Consider the following 8440-nt stretch of genomic DNA (forward strand, 5'->3'; position numbering starts at 1 on the left):
GTGTCTGTCCAAGAAAGAGACAGGAGAAGAAGACAGTTAATTCTTTCTCTTTTTAGTTTTTGTTTTAAAGGTATTCAAAAGGCAGTGTAGGTGCTTTGAGCTTTATCTTCCCATCTACAGCAAAGCTTCCTTTCTGCCAAACCATAACCACATCCTCTCTGAAGTCATAAACTGAACAGCACATGTCGAAATATACGCTAAGGCAAATGTTGTGGAAAAAATAACACTTGAGGGACATTCAGTGAATCAATGATTAAGGATTGATTAAAGAGGTGTGACATGATTAAGCATCTGTCTCCTACTTGTCTATCAAGTAAATACAGATATGAATGCATGAAATGAGCATGGATGTATAGGGTAAGTTTCTCTACTGTCCTCTTTAGAAGTAGGTCGTACACCCATATTTCTGTTTCAAAGGAATAGTGGTGCCCTCCCCTTTAGAGTATTTAACAGTTCACTGTGACTCCCAGAGATTTCATGCATTTTCTTTTGACTAAGTTTCCCACATAAAATGAGAGTTCCTACTCTGTAAGCAAAGAAAATGACATTCAGGATATACTTGTGTAAGGAGTGACGAATATTTGTAGTTGCTAAATATTTAAACTGAAAGCAAATGGTTGCAATAACTGATACCTAGTCAATTATCACTGGTAACTATTGACTGCTGCAGGTGCACTCCAGTGAGTCTATGGCTGGATATTCCAGGAGGCACAGGCACAATCGATACAAGTGCAATCAGCAGTGAAACGAGGACAATCAGGACTTCAGGGCACCATTCAGGGCAGTCTGCACCTGGGTAGATCTGGAATTATAAACAAAAGAATATGTACTCAATGCAGTCAGTACAACTGCACTGTGATGTTTAAAAACAAATGCAGGCTGGGTTTTGTTGTTTTTTTTTTTTCTCTGCTCTTCCCTTTTTTAATAGTTTATTTTTTCTTAGTGATTGTATACCTTCTGATGCTGTTGAGGACTGCAGAGATGGAGTCTGGTGGAATGGGAGGAAACTGCAAGAGAAGTTATTTTCATTAATTAGGTGCTTTCTGGAAATTATTTCAATCTAAATAATTCACTAGTCCTGACTTCTGGCTTTAGTTCAATGTAACATTAGTATATAAGGACATGGCTCCCTGATGCTGGTGTATTTTTAGAGTTGTTTCCAAGCCCCAAAGAAGTTATTTCATTATATTAAATTCAGTTCAGGAGGAAAAAAATGTCTGAGCAAATATCAGAATTTCCAAGACTGTTTAAATGAAGACTTGGGCTTTATAGGTCAGTTTGTAGACAGATTTAGAAATTACATTTCTCTATGGAATGTATTGGTTATCCCTTCCAAAAAAGAGAGGTGGCATATCCCTTCCTGGCTGTTTTGTGTTATATTGTTTAGGCAGCATGTTCCAGGGATCATCAAGCATTCCTTTACCAATTTTGTCCAGTGCTAATTGAGAACATGCAGTTGCCACAAAAATACAATTTGAAGAGAGCACTCGGTGTGCAGATCTGTAAGAGGATTTGCTAAAAGCAATGCAGTAGCATGGAACAGAAACAACGACAAACAAAAGCTGTTTGGCAGTTGAGACATCAGTTAATCAATCAATCACTCTATCTATGAATCTATCTATCTCTATCTATCTATATATGCAGTGATCTTGCTGAAAATGGGATACATCATATATTGAAATATTAATCTGGCAAAACTATGTTTCATTTCTTGGCAAACTGACCGAGTTACAAGGAACCCTTGTGGTTGAACAGGAGAGATGATGAAAGTCTGTGATCTCCTGAACAATGATCACTGCTGCCCAGGGGGATTTCGTATCTTTTGCAGACTAGAATCTATATTTGGGCCAAATTTCCCATTCTTGCCTCATGCAATGCACATGCATAAAAATTGCAGCATCTGCCATGAATTTTCTAAAACTGCAGGCTGTGTAAACAGCAATTTGGATACTTAACAGACCTTGTTTAGCTGCCTACAGCTCTAAAAGACAGAACTGCTTTTGCATGTGCATAATTTTCCCCACTCTTGAGAATCTGCTGGTTTAAATCATGCTCTGAGATCCTTACTTGTAACTAACACACCAAAACATGGAAAGTCGACAAACTGTACCCTGACAAACTGTATGGACTTTGCTCTGCTAGCAACAGGGAATCCCTCCTAAAGGGCTGTTGCTCTTAATAGCATTTTGCCTGACTTTTATCAGTATAGATAAATCTATCACCAGTTTGTAACATCATTGCATTTCTAGCTATGAACAGTTCTTTAGGACTACATTACTCTTTCTAGTCTCTTCTTTGCACCAGCTGTAGCGTGTTAAGGACTTTCTCAAAAGTCTTTGTGGCTTGAGCCAAGGGGGCTTGCAGCCTGCCAAGATAGGTATGCATGTTGTCTTCTCAGAAAACTGAATATAAATAGAAATGCAAGGGTGTGACACTGCAGCTCTGCAGAAAAAGCAAGGCATACAGGGCAGGAAAGAGACGAGACGCCATCACATAGACCTCTAAGGGGAGCAATGCTGATGGAGATGAGCGGATGTGGGGCAAGTAGACATTAAGCAAGGGTGATAAGTAGTGGGGGGAGAGCTAAGAAATTATTTTAATGTATTGACTGGCATCTTGATTTCTTCTTCTTGATTAGATAAGAGCAGAGGGATAAGAGTTAGAAGAGGGGAGCAATTCGATCAAATGTTCAGATAGGGGCTTAGCAACTGCACTTTGTTTAGTGTAACAAAGTGGTATGATGTGACGTGCTTTAGGAGCTCGGATGGGAAGGGATGTGCAGGACAAGGCAAGTGAGAAATGAGGAGCAAAAGAGGGAGAATTGGACAGGATGAGCTGCCGTGGAAGAGAAGCTACAGATTTGATGCAACACATGGTGAAAGACACACACAGTTGTAAGAAAACAATAACAGATTTTGCTCTGGAGCAATAAAGAATCTGGTAGTTATACTGGAGCAAGAAGAATTTAGCAGGCAGGATCAGCCATTCTGAGTTTTGAATGTTGAGTTAAAACTGATGATGGGTCACAGCTAAGATATTAGATAGGGATAAAAGTAAGAACGACCGTAAGGAAGGAGTTATGTCATTGCAGCTGGTTTGGGTCCCACTGATATAAACACAGGAGCTGATTTCAGTGAGAGCTGCTAGTTCTGTTCTGCAGTATCTTTATCAACTGGTAACTCTTCACTGTTGAACTGGGGAGGGAGGCAGGGACTGACATATTTTAGTATCCACTCTTGCCACAGATCTACACCTTCATGCTCCTTTTTTACTTCAACCCCTTTTTCAACTTCACCCATGCATAGCAAACACACAGATATTTAAGTGTAGCAAGCCAAAATCAGAATATGAATGCTCTCTAAATCTAATAAATACATAGCCAGGATGACATATATGTATACACAAAAACATGAATGAAGAATTGTCTTTTTATTTGTGAGAGAGTAACCTGCTTATGTATATTTTAATTTCATTTAATTTCAACAATCATAAATTCTTATCCAGTTTTTAAATACAATTCTTTCTTACTTTCAAGACATGGACTGTAGACATAAATCATATGTTATCATCCACCTGGATGACTAACAGTTTATAACATTTTTAAACAAAGCCTTAGCCATTCCAGGGCTTCAAGACCCTTCTGCAGTAGAGCAGGAGAGAGAAATACATAGACAGAGTTAGGGAGAAATACACCACTTGTCTAGGACCAAATTGGCTGCAGATGACTGGAAGATGTGAGGACAAGTCTTGTAGAGTTCTACACACAAACTATATAGTCTTCCTGAGAAGGCTCCTTGGATGGGATGGAATATCTAAAATAGTTATCTTATTTCTGGAACTTGACCTTGCTTGGTGGTACAGTGATGTACTGAACACATGAGCACACTCCTTATCTTCAAGGCTAGTGGCACCACTATATATTGCATGATACAGAAATTCTGTATCCTTAATAGAATAGAATTTAATCTAACTGTCCTAAATATGTTAAAACTACTCTAAGTCTGTCCCTTAAGACAAGGAGGCACAGCCTGATGAATTTTTTAGGGATCCTACATCTTGTCTGCTCAAGTGCTTCTAAGAGTGTGCTACCATGCATCCTTTGACACTTTACTATCCATATTCAGGAAAATCTGAAATATATTAAATGTTTCAGAGCATAGAATCATAGAATTGTCAGTGTTGGAAGGGACCTCAAGGATCATTTAGTTCCAAGCCCCTTGTTGTGGGCAGGGACACTTCACACTAGACCAGGTTGCTCAGAGTGACATCCAGCCTGGCCTTAAAAACTTGCAGGGATGAGGCTTCCACCACCTCCTCGGGCAACCTGTTCAAGTGTCTCACCACCCTCATGGGGAAGAACTTCTTCCTAACATCCAATCTGAAGGTACCCACTTGTAGTTTTGCTCCATTTCCCCTAGTCCTATCACTACCTGACATCCCAAATAGTCCTTCAGCAGCTTTCTTGAGGGCCCCCTTAAGATACTGGAAGGCCACAACAAGATCTCTTCAGAGCCTTCTCCTCTCCAGATAGAAGTCTGAGCTACTTTGTGTGCTAAATACTCCTCTGTGCCGGGCAAGGTGAGGTTACAGATAAGCTGTTACCAACTGTGGCCTCAGTGGGTTCATTTTAATTTTTTTTTTTTTTCTTTTAATCACCTTAGTTCTTCCCTTGCAACCTCCTGCAAATTGCTCTATTTCTGCTCTGGAAAACGTTTGGTTTTGGTTTTTTTTTAGGGGTTGGATTTTTCTCTTAGGGGATTTACCCAAATTATGCAGTTCACACTTTTATTAATGCAAACTGTGGAAATCTCCCCACCCGCACATCCTGCTCTGATAACAATGCTCATGTCCTGAAGGTGGCAAAGAAATGTAGAAAGTTAAATATAGAAAGTTTTGGGGTTTTAAAAAAGAAAAAGAAAAAGAAAAAAGCCAAAAAAACACAATAGACCAGAAGGCTACAACCATCCCTTCACCCTATACAATGACCTGTATACTTCTGCCATATGTAGTATTTGGGCCAGGTTTACTGCCTGGGTGCCAGCTCTTTCCTTTCACCAGCTGTACAACACAATGATCATAATTTAACTTTCAAGCTTCCAGAAATCAACCTGTTTTCTACTTCAGCTTCTTTTAGAGTGTGAGAAACTCTATTTAAGCTACTCAGCTGTCTGGCTTCTTTGGCAGTTGATTATCACCCCAATAAACATGTCTCCAGTGGACCCAAAAAGCAAGACAGAAAGCTGCAGAAAAAAGGGAAGAATTGCTCTGGTCTTTATGAGCCAGATGCCTACAGCTTTCCTCTAGGTTTTACAACTGCACCTTTGAATCTGCTCACACTGCTCCCAGTGAGCAAGGGAGTTGCTCTCATAGAACCAGAGCAAGATGCTCCTGTGAGCTGTTTGGGAGCCCTGGAAAAGTAGATGCCTTTTTCTGAGCATCTGCTAGGAGGATGCAGTGAATTATCCATAATTGGAATTCCTGAAGTGAATTGCTTCCAGGCTTACTGCTGTTGGCATTAACATAGAGAATATGTTTAATACTGGTGAACTCACACGGGGTTAGGACTGGCTCTTCTGTGATGAAGGTACAAATAATCCTTTGCTCAGCTCTTCTCTCTTAGGCAATAAAATACAGAAAGGAAACCTTAGTTTCATTGGGTCATACCCAAACTGAGATTTTGTTCCAGCTCCTTTTTTTAGTGCCTGTCTATCATGCTGTCTGTTACTATTTCTTTCTGAAGACAAAGGTGTGACTTACACTGCTGGCAAAACTGCCGTGCTGCAAATCTCACCATTTATCCTGGCAACATGACACGTTTGCAACTACCCAGGTTGCTGATGACTGGGTAGGGATTACTTCTTCATGCCATACAGGCACGTTTTTTGAGACATGTTCATTTACAAGTTAGAGCAGGCAGTTACTGCAGGCTGCTAAGGATGCAGCAGACCCTCTGCAAGTAAAGATCCAACAGTAATGTCTGGCTTAAAAATCAGGTAAAAGCATTGCTTCCAGAAACAACATTATGACTATGAGCTGACTGATTCTATCAGAATGTGCCTGGATTTTGAACCATAGCAGTTTAAAAACCAGTAGTGAGATAGCTGTTTCACTGCTAAATAACCATGTAGGCTCTTTGCTGAGATTTGAATCTGTTTGAATCAGCTACTGGGCTGTATAGTAAGAAACAGTTCAACTGTGGTGTGCTTTGAGGATTGGTGCCCCAGTTTTAACATGATGGGAACATTATACTTTGTTCCTATATTCACAGGTGCACCAATAGGCAGCAGCTGATACTTTAGTCTGAGGAGTCAGAAAGAAAAGGCAGCACTGTACTGCAAATTCATTAACTCCCAAAGCCACAGCAGGAGACAGGGAGATGGGAATTAACCAGAGCAGATGGAGACATAAAGCTTGCTTAAGTCCCCTTCACCCCCAACAGGCTCATTTTCTCTTCTCCTCCTCCCTGGTATATCCTGCAACAAAGCCTGTAACAATCACCAAAAAAGGAAATTCCTGAGTTGATTGCTGTAAGATATAACACTTAAGCTAAGCCCAAGAAGAGATTACAACTGAGTTTCATTTTGGGCTTATTTATTTCAGACAACATGGGGAAAACCCCACCATACTATATAGTGTGGTAGCAATCAAAAAATGGAAGAAATATGTTCCAGCACAGAAGACAGCAGCACTGTTCTAAGACTATGCATGGAAATGGGTTTGTATTTACTGTGCTTGTACAATGCTTGGATTCAAATTCTGCTAGAATAACTTCTTTTAGCAATAAAATAAGCAATGGCACACACTGTACACAGTGCTGCTGAATTAAAAGAACTGGAATGCCTGGGAATGAAAGATGCCAGTTTGCCTACAATTAGTTATGAACAAAACCAAAATAAACTTAACTAAAGCAATAAATTAAGATGCTGTGTCTTTGAGGCAGAGAATATCATTGTATTCATTCACCATCTGCTGAAGGTGTCTAAGTTCATCCCCATAGTTTGGAGAAGCTGTAGGAATTGTGCTGTATTGTTGATGGAAGGCTTGAACTGGACAGCATCCTGATTTCAGAAAGGAGATGAAATGTAGCAGAAAGCAAATTGGAGAGTGCTATGCATGACACTCATCCCCATTCTTAATTTCTCATTTGGAATCACTGAAAAGAGAAATGTTATCACTTCCCCCCAGGCTGTAAAAGGTCATTCCCATGTCTTCTGAGAATCAGACATACTACCAAGAATGAGACCGACACGCTTTCTTTTTTACTTTCATGAGTGTGATGTTATATCCCCTCTGTCTTGGTCACTGCATGCAGACTGAGAAAATGACTCAAGATCACATAAAAAACCCCAAGTGCTTGGCCTTCTGCTGTCTCCTACTATTTGAAGTCACAGCATTTTACATCCTTGCTGCACAGTTCACTCAGTGCAAGACACTAGAGAATCTAGCTCAGCTCCTGTTAAATGAATGTCAAATCAAACTCTGGAAAGTCCACTAAAACCAAAGGTGTGTTAGTACTTCCCAGTACATGTAGTTTCTTGTACACCTCTGGAGGTGGTGCTTTTTATTCCTTGCCTGTCTTTCAAGGTATGGTGCAACAAGATGATATGAGACAAGATAAGAGCCTGCTGTCACAGAAACAAGGAAAATCAGTCTCCCAACACCCTCCCTTCCTTCTGCCTGTGGGTTCTCCTCTCTTAAAAGCTCACCCTGATGCTCACAGGATAGACAGCTCAGGGACTTAACTTACTAGAAGAACTGAAATCTTCATCCAGAAAAATGACAGTAATGTTTTCCGGGGCATTTGGAATTGCATCAGTTTACTTTGCAACCCAGTGCCTGACAGTGATGGCACAAGTAGTGAGAAGAAAGGAGTGCACAGCCAGAAGTGGGGTGCTGGAAGAAATAGCAGTGAGACTAGAAGGAAAGTGTAGGGTAGGAGGGTAAAGGAATAAGATCTCCTGTTCCAAATCAGAAAACTTTGTAGCTGCAGCATTGAACTGCAACCGTGCTTGCAACCCTGTTCTCAGTTCCATATTTATGTGCCTTGTTAAGACCTGCATCCTGGGGTACTTTTGCTTCTTCAGAAGGTTTATTCATACATGTTGAAGTGGTACTTAGAAACAACCACCATGGAGGGGGTGGAGGGGGGATGAGAAGAAAGAAACAAACTAATCCAAATCAATAATGATAAAAAAAGTCATCTTGGATCCTTGTGGCTGATAGTACACAATTTTCTGCTCTTGATTGTTCAGATTCTCAACTGACAAGATCACTGGCTGATGAAAGAAGCAATGTGGTAAAATAATTTTGATTATATAGAATAAAGATTAAAGGTCTCTTAAAACCGTCCTGCTGATCCCAAAGGATGTTGTGGCTTAATATGGAGAGTCTGAACGACTGCAGCCCACGGCACCAGAGACAACCACGGCCCCAGTTCAAT

Source organism: Dryobates pubescens, chromosome 16 (assembly GCF_014839835.1).
Source record: "Dryobates pubescens isolate bDryPub1 chromosome 16, bDryPub1.pri, whole genome shotgun sequence".
Classification (NCBI taxonomy): domain Eukaryota; kingdom Metazoa; phylum Chordata; class Aves; order Piciformes; family Picidae; genus Dryobates; species Dryobates pubescens.